General features: G+C 41.7%; 1 protein-coding gene across 6 annotated transcripts in view; it reads left to right on the top strand.

Moving 5' to 3' along the window:
• The window catches only part of EHBP1 (EH domain binding protein 1), a 479,572-nt gene that overhangs the window by 47,657 nt on the left and 418,661 nt on the right, over nucleotides 1-13,254 (top strand). Inside the window, exon 1 of one of the 6 annotated variants that reach the window (XM_070572583.1) lies at nucleotides 2,729-3,046. The exons of the other annotated variants lie outside the window; for them this stretch is intronic. The gene's annotated coding sequence lies outside the window, so the exon portion shown is untranslated. Of the gene's footprint in view, nucleotides 1-2,728; nucleotides 3,047-13,254 lie in introns of those variants that run through there. 6 annotated transcript variants of the gene reach the window in all.

Genomic DNA, 13,254 nt, shown 5'->3' with positions numbered 1-13,254 from the left:
CTTCAGTTCTACTTCTAGAAATCTTTCCTATAGAAATATTCACATATCCGCACAAAAGTGTATGTACAAGGATGCTCATTATTTATAAGACTGTAAAATCATAAACAACTTAAATAGGGGAATGGCTAAATAAATTATGCTATCTCTGTATAACGGAATATTATAGTCATTAAAATGAAAGAAGTTGATCTATATATAGATATAGAAGGATGTCCCTGATACAGTGTAAGGTGAAAATACAAGTTACAAGAGAATGTAGTTAATTTGATATATATATATTTTTAAAAACAAGCAAACAAACAAAACTCACATTCTATGAAAGCTGTATAAGTACTTCTAATTGCAACCACAATCCCCCAAAACAAAAAAACCTCTAGAAATAAATGGTTAGTCTCAGGGAGTAGGGTTTACTTCTGAAGAAGGGGAATGGAGGTATAGGTATGAGGGCATACACTTTTCACTGTATAGACGTGTTACTTGAATTTTTTACAAAAGACATGCATTAATTTTATAATTAAAAAAGTAATGAAGAGAAAGATAAAAACAACAACATAAAATATTTTGCTTGTTTCAAGAACTGGTAAGTTTCCTCTTTTCTATCAAGAAAATGCAAATAAGGTACCTTGCTCCCCTTTTTGCCCTGGCTATCAGGAAATCCAGAGTCAACTCTGAAGCATGAACCTAGCAATGACATTGACCTTTAGACCTAGAATATTTACATTTCCCTTTTCCTTTGGTCTTGCTTTTCTGTTTCTAGTTAACTTTCCCCGATAGCTTCCTGGACTCATTTTTCAAAAGAGATAGGAATAGCCTATAAAGAAAGAAACAAATTCTGAACCCCTCACTCTGAGAAGCCACCTTTCTCTGTGAGTAACAAACTCTCTAGGGTTAAGTGGGCAGAGGAGTGAAGGATTTGATTTACTGTGTACACTTTATACTCTGTTTATACTCGCATAGGATCTGAGAACCAGAATTGTGTTCTTGCAGCTTTATAAAACACTTAGCTCTACTTTGGGGGTTCCCTTTGTCTCTCTACTCCACACTTAAGAGCCACAAGGATAGGCAGGAGCCTCTTGTCACGAGTCTTGTCTTCATCCTGTAGATGGTGGAAACCACTGAGGGTTTTTAAGCAAAGGAGTAACTGGATCTTAATCATGTCTGAAAAAAAATAAATAACTGGCAGAGGAGACAGTACATTGGCACCAGGAAAGGCAGAGATACTCATTAAATACTTGTAGAGTGGTTGGATAATTGATGGTTGAATGACCAAGGCAGTTAAAAAGTCTGCGTTTGTTGGAGGGGACTATGCACCATTTGTCAGTAATGCCTGGTTAGATCCCTTGGTCTGAACATGAGCTAGTTAGGACCATGTCATAGGTCCAGTTAGATTCATAAAAGAAAATAAATGGATTTCCACAGACTGCCATCTTAAATCCAGCAAGCCATTTCATAAGGGAGAAAGTGTAAACAGTTCAGAGCAAAGACATCCTTGTGGTCAGAAAACAAGGACAGGGAACAGGTTTCCCAAGTACTTGGCAGCGGCGTCTTTATTTAGAGAGAGGCTGATTCTTTTTGCTGAGGGTGGCGAAGCTACATCTGCTTCCCCTCTGAGGAGGGAATGCAGCACCAAGGACACCGGCTGCGGGTCAGACCTAGTTCAGACCTTGACTCTGTCACTTATTAACTGTGTGACCTTAAGCAACCCCTCAGAGCCAGTTTCTTCATTTGTAAAAGTGGAGGATGGGAGGTGAGGAGGATGAAAACACCTACTTCCGTGGGTGGGAGGGTAAAATGGAGTAAGGCAAGTTAATCCTAAGGACCCAAGTGTGATTTTATTTTTATCTTGTTTTTAAATATTTCACTTTGTAACCCTCAAGTGACTTAGGGATGCAGTTGTTGTTATTTATTAATGCAAGTAGCCTGAGCTGTCTGTTTTAGGCCCTTGCACACTGAACAGATTGCAGAATTAATTGCCGCTTTGCGTTCTCCCTTTAGATCTGGGGATGAAAACCACCTGCCTCTCGACCACCACCTCGCAGGCAGTGGGGCAGCCTCCCCGGTTCAGCCCAGCTCAGCCCCGCACTCCGGCAGAAGTCTGGGCCTCAAAATTACCCTCAAAGATTTTGAAGTTGCTAGCCTGGATCCCCTAATCCGCCCCGCCCTGCGCGTGCGCGGTTTGAGGCTCCTGAGCAGTCTTTCCGGGTAATTCCAGTGAGCTCCCCCGACCGAGGCTGGTCCCATCCACTGCTCCAGGTCCGCTGGCTCTGCGGGTCCTGCCCACCAGGGAGCAGGTGTCAAGAAATCAGTGGCTCAAAAAATGTTACTAAATTAATGTTGGTATTATGTGTGGGTTATAATTCAAACGCCTTGGGATCAGGGACTTCCTGGTTTAAAATAAAGTCCATGTTAAACCTCCCCCCACCATGCCTGACAAATACTGGGGTTCTCAGCTCCTTTTCTGTTTCTGCCCAGCCCTAGACGCCCCTCAGCTGGGCGTGACAGGATGGTCTCACAAAGGAGGGAGAAAATCATCCAGATTCTAGTGAAAAATTTCGTCCACGCGACTGAGAGGTACCGTCGCTGTCCTCAGGCCGTCTCCTAAAAGGCGTGGTTCTTCCTTCGGCTCCTGCTGCTCCGTCTCCTGTCTCCTCCCTAGGAAGCCCGGAGCTGGGGGCGGCGTGCTCCGGGGCACCGCCCATGTCGTGGAGGGCTGCCCGGAGCCCTGCCTGTCGTGGGCTTTTGCTGCGCCACGCTCTCCTAGGACATCGGGACAGCTGGAGGGCGCGCTGCCCTGACACCTCCCCCCCATCCCCACTCCCAACTCCGTCTCCACCGCCAACTCCATCCCCAGGTGTCCTGCTAAAATCCAGTCTTTCCAGAGCCCAGTGGCGCTTGCCAGCGTCTCTTTACTTGGACGCAGGTGGTGTGGGGGTGCGGAGGAAGGGGAAGGACTGCGGTGAAATCGAAGTACTTTTGTAGGTCAGAGTTTATGAACTGGGTGTCCTCCGCTTCAGCGGATGGGCAAACTCCTGCGAAGTATAGCTGCGTGAGTACAAATACACTTATGCGTTTTTCTGGGAAAAGTGTCAGAAGGGATCAAGGACTCAAAAAATGTTACCAAACTAATATTGGTATTATGTGTGTGTGATATTTCAAATGCATTGGAATCAGGGACTTCGTGGTTAAAATAAACAAGCAGAACAAAGGTCCAAGTTAAACCTCCCTCCGCCATGCCTGACTAATACGGGGTTCTCAGTTACTGTTCCCTCTTCAAATATGAATCTGTAAGGAGCACTCTCCTCAAAGATACCCCAGGCCTCTGGTAGATCATTTTTGCCTTGCTGATGTGTCCCCCTTTAAGACTCTTGGGAATATTTGCTGTATAGAACAAACTCTATTATCTTAGTGCTTGTGCCAGCAGATGAGGAAAATGGGGAAATGATGCTTATTTATAGAGCTTAATTACATGACAGCCACCTTTTTTTTTTTTTTAAAGATTTTATTTTTTCCTTTTTCTCCCCAAAGCCCCCCGGTACATAGTTGTGTATTCTTCGTTGTGGGTTCTTCTAGTTGTGGCATGTGGGACGCTGCCTCAGCGTGGTCTGATGAGCAGTGCCATGTCCGCGCCCAGGATTCGAACCAACGAAACACTGGGCCGCCTGCAGCGGAGCACGCGAACTTAACCACTCGGCCACCGGGCCAGCCCCCATGACAGGCACCTTTTAAACGTCATCTTTTTTAATCCCTATGCCTTCAATCCCCATTTCACATATGAAGAAACTGAGGCAAAAGAGATCAAATAACTTGCCCTAAGTCACAGCGTTTGAATATAGATCTCAAAACTCTTTGGATCCAAAGTTAATACCTCTTCTACTCCACTAAGAATTTCCTGAGGGAAAAATTTTAATTACTGGTGAAATTTTCATTTTAATACTAAAACACTTTTAAATCCCACCCTCTTTTTAAAAACAAGGTACTATCTCCTAAATCATCAGCATTATAGAAGATGAGAGCTTTGAACTCTCACTTCCCCCCACTAATCACACCTCTTCTGGAGTTCCTTCCCTTCAGTGAGATCCTATTCCATGCTGGAGGTATGGGACTTGAGAGTGTGCAGGAGGAAGGAGCTTGGAATTGCAATGGAGGAAGGCAAAGCTATGTGAATTCTCAGAGTGCCCAGATTAACCTCCTTTTAGTATATCCTCTTGTGTATATGCTTGAGTTGCCTTATCAAAGGCCCCCTTCTGTCACGTTAGCCTTGATAATGTCAAGTCTTCAGAAGTGGCTGAGGACAAAACTAAATTGTTTTTGTTAAGTATTTTTTGAAGGATAGGTATGAGCAAATGGATGTAGTGGGAGGAGATTTCCTACTTTAAATGTAAAAGCTGGAATTTAGATGTATCTGATGAACTGGTTGAGTTAGGTGTCTCTTCTCATGTGGGGTGAGGGGGTCCTGAGGGACCCTGTAAGAGATAACACATCTTGAAGAAAGAATGATGCAGGTAAACTTGACCTAGTAACAAAACTTGGGTGGAAGGAGGGGAGAAATTTACATCTTAGAGTTTGCTATCAAGGATGGTTTCTCTGGCCGCTAACCAAGAATCCTAGAGAAGAGAGTCTTTGGTCCACCTTGGGTGATGGCTTTCCTTAAGCAAATCACCTCTAGCCTGCATGTGAGACCATGTAAGAACACGTCAGGTCCTGAGGGGGGCTGCTGGAGAAAAGGAGGAGTGCTGAGCAGATAATCCCACAGATGGTTCCCACTTCAAGCCACTAGCAGAAGTCATGCCTGGGATCTGAAGGTTAGTGGTCACTGCCATGCCAATGCACCGGCTCCATCGTCAGTACATTTGAGTAACAAATTTGAGTAACAAAACAAAAACAAGGTACAGCAAGTTCTAAAAAGGCTGTTTAAAGAAAACCAGTGGAGTTCTGAGTTCAGATGGTGGATTGAATACATGTATCTAATTTCACTTCCTCCTGAAGCACCCTGAAACTACATTAAAGTGATTTTTACGAAAGACGTAAACACACAAGTATGGGGGAAACAGGAGAGATGGTAAGAGTAACAAAATTTTGGAAGCTGGAATGCAAATAAGAAATGGTAACTGATTTAACAGGCCCAAGAAAGTTGGCCTCAAACCACAGAATCCTCAAAAGGCTCAGGAATTGGCAGCATCAGGTATGCCTAGGACTGGAGTAACAGAGAGGCCTCAAATGAAAAAGAAAAAGCTACTTGACAAGTATTTGGATTTCCAGCTGCCTTTTCCCTCTTCATGGCACTAGGCGACTGTCCCTCCCCCATCACAACAAAAATCTGGAAGTTTTATCTCTGTAGAGAGAGAAATAGATGGTCGTGGACTAGGGGATGCCAAGCACAGTTGAGAAGAGGGCTTCTTACTGATGGTGGGGGGCAGGAGGATGAGTCATATATTCTGACCCTCTAGACCTCTTCCCTCACTTGTTTCTCAGCCAGACTCTCATCCACCAGGAAGAAGATTGGAAAATTCTTCCCTGGGAATCTGAGCAGAACAAGAGGAAAATGTAAAAATACTGACTTCAGAAGTCCTCCAAGAAACACCTTAAAGTAAATTTCAAAGTTGGCAAGACCTGTCCACTTGCTCAGGGCTTTCAATCAGTTTTTTATTCCCCATTATTAATCAAAAGCAAAAAAACAAGAATTCCAGATATTTGAGGACAGTCCCCAATGAAAAAGATACAGATCCAAATAAACACAAGAAAAAGGCAACATGGAGCAACAGCCACTGTGCAGGGAGGAGAAAACAAACAAATAAGAATTCCTATATCCTCAGATAATAGACAGCACTGCATACATGAAACAAGAACAGGATGCTGTAAGAAAGGATCATTTAGGGGCCGGCCTGGTGGTATAGTGCTTAAGTTTGCACGCTCTGCTTTGGCGGCCTGGGTTCGCAGGTTTGGGTCCCAGGTGCGGAGTTGGCACCACTGGTCAAGCCATGCTGTGGCGGCATCCCATATAAAATAGAGGAGGATTGGCACAGATGTTACCTCAGGGCCAATCTTCCTCACACAAAAAAAGGAAAGGATCATTTGGAGAACACAAAAGAGACCTTAGAAATTAAAACCATAATCATGAAATTTAAAAATAGAAGGGCTAGAGTTTAAGATTAAGGATTTTCTCAGAGAGTAGAACAAAGAGAAGACAAAGAAGAAAGTAAGAAGGTGAGAGATCTTTTCTAGAAGGTTCACCATCCAAACAAATAAGAGCTCCAGAAAGAGAGAGCAATGTAATGGAGCGGAGAAAATCATCAATGAAATAATTCGAGAAAATTCTCAGAACTGAGGAACATAAGTTGTCAGATCAAAAGGGCCTATAGAGTCCTAAGCACAATGGATGAAAATAGACCCTCACAAAGGCACACTGTAAAATTTCAGAACTCTGAGACAAAGAGAATTTATGTAAGTTTCTAGAGAGGAATAAATAGGTCACATGAAGAGAATTAAGAATCCAAGGAACTTCAGACATCTCCACAGTGACACTATGAATAAAAAGACAATGGAGCAATACCTTTCAAGTTCTGAAGGAAAATTGCTTCCAACCTAGAATTTTATACCCAGAAAAACCATCAATCAAGCAGGGCTACTGTATTGCTTAACTCCAAGGAGCAACTTCAGAATACAGTGTTGTACAATTAAATGGCTTACAGTCAAGTTTGAGGATAGAACAAAGACATTTTCAGACATTCAAGTCTCAAAAACTTATTTCCCATACACTCTTTCTTAAAAGACTACTGAGGAATGTGCTTTACTAAAACAAGAAAGTAAACCAAGAAAGAGGAAGACATGGGATATAAGCAGGACTGGCTATGTGGGCATCAGTCTGTACAGTTGCACAAGTTCCCACACATAGAAGGGCACCATACTTGATTTAATGCTCTGCTGTTACCATCTTGAAATTCACAGTAATTTTTCAAAAAGGGACTCTTCATTTTCATTTTTCACTGAGCCCCACAAATTATGCATTCCAGTCCTGGATACTAGAAACAGGTGATCCAACTCAGAAGAAAGGTAAAGGGAATCTCCATGAGGACAGTGAAGGGAGATTCCAGGAGAGCTATCAACGTACATAGAGGACAACTATCCCAGAGAGGAGCATGAGACACACCACACAGACATGTTGGTGGCTGTCACAGCCAAGTTTCCACTGCTATTTTACCCTTTTTCAACCTGATGACAGAATGCTTGAATGAGACTTGTCCAGATTCTTATCTATGTCATGACCATTTGTTAATAAGTGCCTGCTCTCTTTTCCATGCCCTACTGCCTGGATCAGCTGAGGACACTCATTTCATGTCAACAAACTTTTTCTTAAACCTACCTCTGAGGGCTGGAGGTAAGGTAGGAAATAGAGAGCGTTTCAGACCCTCTGACCATATTTCTGCCTGACTCCTGTACCAGGCTCACTTGGCAGCCTTGCCAGATGCCCTGTGCAGATGTGCAGAGCCCTGTGTTTGCTAGGACTATGCTTATGACCTTGCCCACTGACTTCCCCAGAAAGGGCTCTTGTAAACTCTCGGGGAAGCTGATACCAAGGGATTCTGTTGCATTCATCCTTGAGTTTTAAATTAATAGTGTAACTTTGATCTTTCTTTATGCAGCTACCAAATTTCAAAACTAAGCAATATGTTGTTTGGGTATATAAACATAGGTGGTAAAACCACCAAGAAAGCAGGGAATGACTAACACAAAAGTGCAAACTAGTAGTAACCTCAGGACCATTGAGGGAGAGTTAGCAGAGGAGGATACAACTGGAGTAGGCACAGTACCTTTTAAGTTCCTTATAACAGTAGCTTATAAGATGCTGTTAATATTTTATTCTTAAACTAGGCTAGGAGTTGAGGTCATAGATACTAGGTTTTTAATTCTTCTTTAAACTGTGCCTATATTTTAATAAACTCTCCTGAATGCATGATACAGAACAATAAAATAAAATAGTGAATGTCAATGCTGTTATCATTGGATAAATTTAATCAATGGCCACATTTAGCCGTTGAGCTACACCAGTCCACATAGTGCTTTCATCATGGAAATTAAAGACCATCTTTTCAAATAAAAGACCTTGCACCATCCAGTCCAACCTCCTTTTTGTTTGTAACCATTATTATTTTGACTGGTTTTGGTATATCCTCATACCATATAAGTTGCAGTATAAACTTACTAGTTCCTGTTGTTTTAGATGCTTGGTGAGTTATTAGACTTCCTACTGGTGTTTCTGCCTTTCTCCTTCATCTGAGTCCTTTATCTTTTTGAAGGGTGTGCTCAAGATTTTCTTCATTTACCTTGATAATTTCATTTTGCTCAGCTATATGGGGTGGGGTGGTACATAGGGAGACTGAAGGAACAAACTCTGTTTTGTCCTATCAAGCTCTCCTGCCTTTACTTCTCCCCCAGAATGTATCCATTTGGGGTTTACTCAGTTCAATGCAAAGAGTTTGGAGAGCTGGGATCTTTTTCCCAATCTGAGTATGAGCTGACTCACTGACATATTTCTCAAGTGGTCCGTTGGTCCAATGAGTAATATCCTGGAAGAAACATGAGTTATTGTTAGTCATAATTATTTCTTTACCATTTCTGGAATGCCTTTGAAGGAATCAGCAATATCTATCATCAAAAGCTGTTTTGTCTGCAGTTTCTGTGATTGTATTCAACTTATTCACGGCAGAGACTTTTTCTTCCTAAGATGATGGCTTTCCTTCTATAAAAGGTATCCACTATTTAGCCCACCTGCAGAAAGGAAGTTGGCACAGATTCTGAAGAGCCAATCAATTACTTAGCTGTTCTTGAACAAGTAACCCTTTCTTGATAGCTCTAGAATTTCACTGCAATTGCAGAAGTTGAGTAACTTGTCAGCTGGTCATTTGTAACCAATAAAACTAAAAGATAATTCACCTTTATTTAAGTCTTGGGTAAATAAACAAGATCTATAATTCTGGAATGTGTCTTAAGGGTTGACTGTACTATGGAATTACATCTAGACAAGATTTTACTGTAGTACTTGGCATTCCTGAAATGAAGGAATTAGAAAGCTAAGTCAGAACCATACCTATTAATTTGTTAGTTGTTTTCATGGTATAATGCGTAAAATACAAGTTGAAGCACTGAGATATAAGAACTATTAGTTATAATTAATTAGATATAGTTATAACTCTTTTTGGTGGCAAAGGACTGAAACTCTTTGGTACAAGCTTATTAAAAATGTGAAATTCATTATAATATGGATACAAGGGAATCAACAAAAGCCAAGGACAGAAATGTGATTTACCCTCAAGAAGGGATTGGAACCAGAAACTCTTTTTCTCAACTCTGCTCCTCCCTGCACATCCTTTTTCTTTCTTTGAAGATCAGCTTTTCTTTGCTTCTTGGTTGAATGAGGCCACTCTTTTGTTAGTTCTATGTTAGTCAGGATAGTCTAGACTATGCTGAAGCAAGAAATAAACCCTAAAACATAAATAGCATAAAGATTTTTTTCCTCACTCATGTCACAATTTTCTATGGGATGGGTAGACCTTCTCTGTCTTATAACTGTGTCATCTGGAATGTGTGGCCTCCAAGGTCACTGTGGTGGGGGAAAAGAAAGTGGAGTGATATGAGGGATATTTTCAACAGCCAAGCCTAAAAGTGGCTTGTATCACTTCTGTCCATTTGCCATTGGCCAGAACTTAGTCAGATTGCCCCAAACTAACTGCAAGGAAAACTGGGAAATGGAGAGGAGCATATGGATACTTAGTGAGCACTAGCAGTCTCAGTTACATCTCCAGTCAACAGACAACCCAGACCCATTAGTCAAACTTCTCGTTTTTTGGTAGTGTTTCTATTCGTCCAAATTCCAAATTCCCAGGGAAGAGACTCTAGCCCCAACTTTGTTCCAATATCGACCCTGATCCAATATGCTCTGTCTTGGAGAGAGCATCATGTTAAACAGAATGGCTGCCAGATTCCCACCATTTTCAATATGTGACTCAAATGTGGAAAGGAAGGACAGTACTCAGAAAGAGTAGGCCCTTTAGACAATTAGTGTCCACTACTTGGAGGCATATTTTACTTCCAAAGCCTCTGAGAATCAGTCTTCTCTTATGCTATTTCTCAATAATGGTATCTGTGTTTTGTGGAATTCTGTATTTTAAAGATGAAAATATAGTGAACCTGCTTGGAAGAGTTAGGACTTTTTTTTACTGCTTCTCTCTCTAAGATATTTTTCCACAGGACCCACCTCTGGAAATAAGGTGATTGAGTTGTGAGGGTGGTTACCAGACGTATAAATGTGGAAATCATTTTTCCTGATCTCAGTTGAGAGCTACCAGAACACAAAAGTGGCACTGGAGTCCTTCCAAATAGACCCCAGTGGTAGTCACTAGGATTATTCCAAGTATTCCCGTTCTCTTCTCCTTCTGGATATATGGAAAGGTTGTAATTCTTTGTCTCCTTTGCAATTAGGTGTGGACATGTGACTTGCTTAAGCCAATGAAATGGAAACAGAAGTGACATATTAGAGGCTTTAAGAGCCAGTGTATAATTTACTATATTTTCTTCACATATTTGTAAAAATACTTGTTGAGATAGAGTAGCTCAGCTTGGATGCCCCTGCCTACACATGCTGGACATTTAGCACGGGCAAACAATCAACTTTTGTTGTGTTGAGCCATGGAGACTTTGGGCTGTTTGTTACTGTAGATAACCTAGTCCTGTCTACTGCACCTCCATTTATAGCCATCCATACCACAAGGGACCCCACCGCCCATATGCATGGTCATATGTGGAAATCCTACTCAAAGCAGAGTACTCTTCCTTCTCTATCCCTGGGAGGACCAGCTGTGTGGTTTATACCAGCTTGGCAGTGACTGTGACACTTAAGTCCATTTGCATGGCCTCTTATTGCAAAACCATATGCATTACAGGACCACAGATATTTCAAATTGGCAAACCTTTGAATATGGAGGACTATAGGATAGATTATATTTGAAATAAATATTTAGACACTCTTCACTCCTGCAACCTTTCAGAAGGATAGGCTGATTCACAATGTTTACTACAGACTGCCTGCACAGACTATGCTTTGTTAAAGATTAGGTAAAGATGAAGTGCTAAATAGACAGCAAGGAAGAGCATGAGACAGTGCTGTGGTTCCATACAAACAAAGCCTTCTTGTCTTGCTGCAGCAGCTGTAACATCCTTCACAGGCTCCAGACTAATAAGCCACACTTCAACTCCCTATCTAACAAGCTTTGCTTAAAAAAGATGTCCTCAGGTCAAATCAAGAATCAGGCAAATCTGATTACTTGTTAAAGGACCACATTTTACTTTAGTCATTAAAGATAAAAGAATTAAAGAGGTATATGGAGATAAAGAGGAAATTCTAAGAGCTCTAACAGGTAGGACCCAGCATATGACCAAAGTGAATCTGAAAATCTTAGGAAAAGTATTAATGGCACAAGCCAAGGAGTACCTTGAAGACACCAGAGGTGAAGGTAATGTAATGAAAACTGCTTGAGAGCAGCAAGAAAGGAGCCCTCAGCTGAAGGCACGGTCCTGAACCTAAACACTTGATTGTACATCTCCTCCTCACCATTCCCCAAAATGCTTGTTCTCCACCTTGGCTTTAACACCCCAAAATTACGGTTTTGGAACTCCTCCAAAAAAGCTTAGCATCTCCCATGCATGCTGTTCCTGCCTGGTGATCAGCACTAGGCTTGTCTTAGGCTCAGGGCCACGGCCAACTCTTAGACTGTGTGCAACTAAGAAAAGATGGCTCATCTTCCTTGCAGATGTTGCTAAGAGCAAGATGTTCAGCCTGGAGAGCGAAGCACAGACCATATTTCAGACTCCACTGACCCTCTTGGCCTGACCCTGAGGTACAGGGCCCAACCTGCACATCTGTACCTAGCACCCTGCATTTGCCCACTACCCTTGAATTCTTTCATTATCCAGCCTGGGAGCGGCAGTGTACAAAAGTTTGGAACTTGGCACAAAATTACCCAAAGAAGCTTTGGTGATGACCAGGAGGAGGAGGAGAATGATAATAATAATAATTATAACTATTAGTTGTTAGTCATTAGTAATATTATTATGATTATGAGTTAGTATGGCAATTAGGTTTATAGGATACTCCCAGAAAAGCCAGTTTAATGAATAATGCTGCTAAATTCTCATGCTAATAATATTGGTTTAAATTCTTGTTCCTGGGAGCAAGGGCTACAAGCTCAAATCTCAAATGGGAGGAGAAAGGAGAGCATGAGGAAGAGAAGAAGATGAAGGATAAAGAGGAGAGAGCAGAGAGTTAACTCCTTTCTTAGGCCACATGTTGAAATTAGTGATATTTTCTTTGGGCATTTTTCTACCTCCTTTCTACACCTCTCTTAGGGTTCCCTGTGTCCTCATTGTGTTCACACACACACACACACACACCTGCCCCACTTCCAGAAGATTATCATGCTCTACAATTATCTACTTTTCTTTCCCTAGCAAACAAAATTCCATCTTCTTGGTGCAGCTTGTTTGTAAGAAGGAAAGCAATCTGGCTGAACTACACTATATGAAGATGAGACTAACAGATGATCCATTGCTTTCCTAGAAGTTTTTTTCCCTCTCTTTTTTTTAGTTTATTTTCAAGAGGATGCTTATGGAAAAGAAGACCCATCCCCAGCTGGATGCTTGCTCCTGGAAACAGCTCCCCTGAGCTGTTCTTGCTTCCTATAATTTCTTTCCTCTTTTCCCTTAGGTACATCTGATTTTTGAGAAGCTCTAATTTTTTTCTACAATGATTCCCTTGCAGAGAGAAGCAGGGACCTTGGTGGCGGGGTGGTCTTACGGAGAGGGGAATGGAACAGAGGTTGTGTCCATTTTTTAGTTGGGGACTACACATACTAGGTATAAGGCAGGTTCCGAGGCAGGCTGGGAGCCTTATGTGGATATCGTATATCCATGCCCGGCAGCAGTACACATTCTAGGTCCTAAAATCTTTGCAGAAAAAGAGTGTTTTCTGTAGTGAGACATGCCTGATTAGATTCAAGTCAAACATGAATCAATGCAGATAATGAGAGCATTACAGTGTGCATTATATTACTGTCAGTGTTTCCCTCCAGTGACGTTGAGTTGCCTGAAATTTTACATTATGGGAAATTATCTTTTTAATCAAATTACTTCATCGTGAATAGCATTGTTCTATAGTGAACACTAAGTGAGCTAATGATGCCCCCCCTTTAAAACAAATATGAT

The sequence above is a fragment of the Equus przewalskii genome, chromosome 14 (genome assembly GCF_037783145.1).
Source record: "Equus przewalskii isolate Varuska chromosome 14, EquPr2, whole genome shotgun sequence".
Taxonomy (NCBI): domain Eukaryota; kingdom Metazoa; phylum Chordata; class Mammalia; order Perissodactyla; family Equidae; genus Equus; species Equus przewalskii.
Note: the sequence above shows the minus strand (reverse complement) of the source record. Positions and strands in the feature narration are given on the sequence as shown.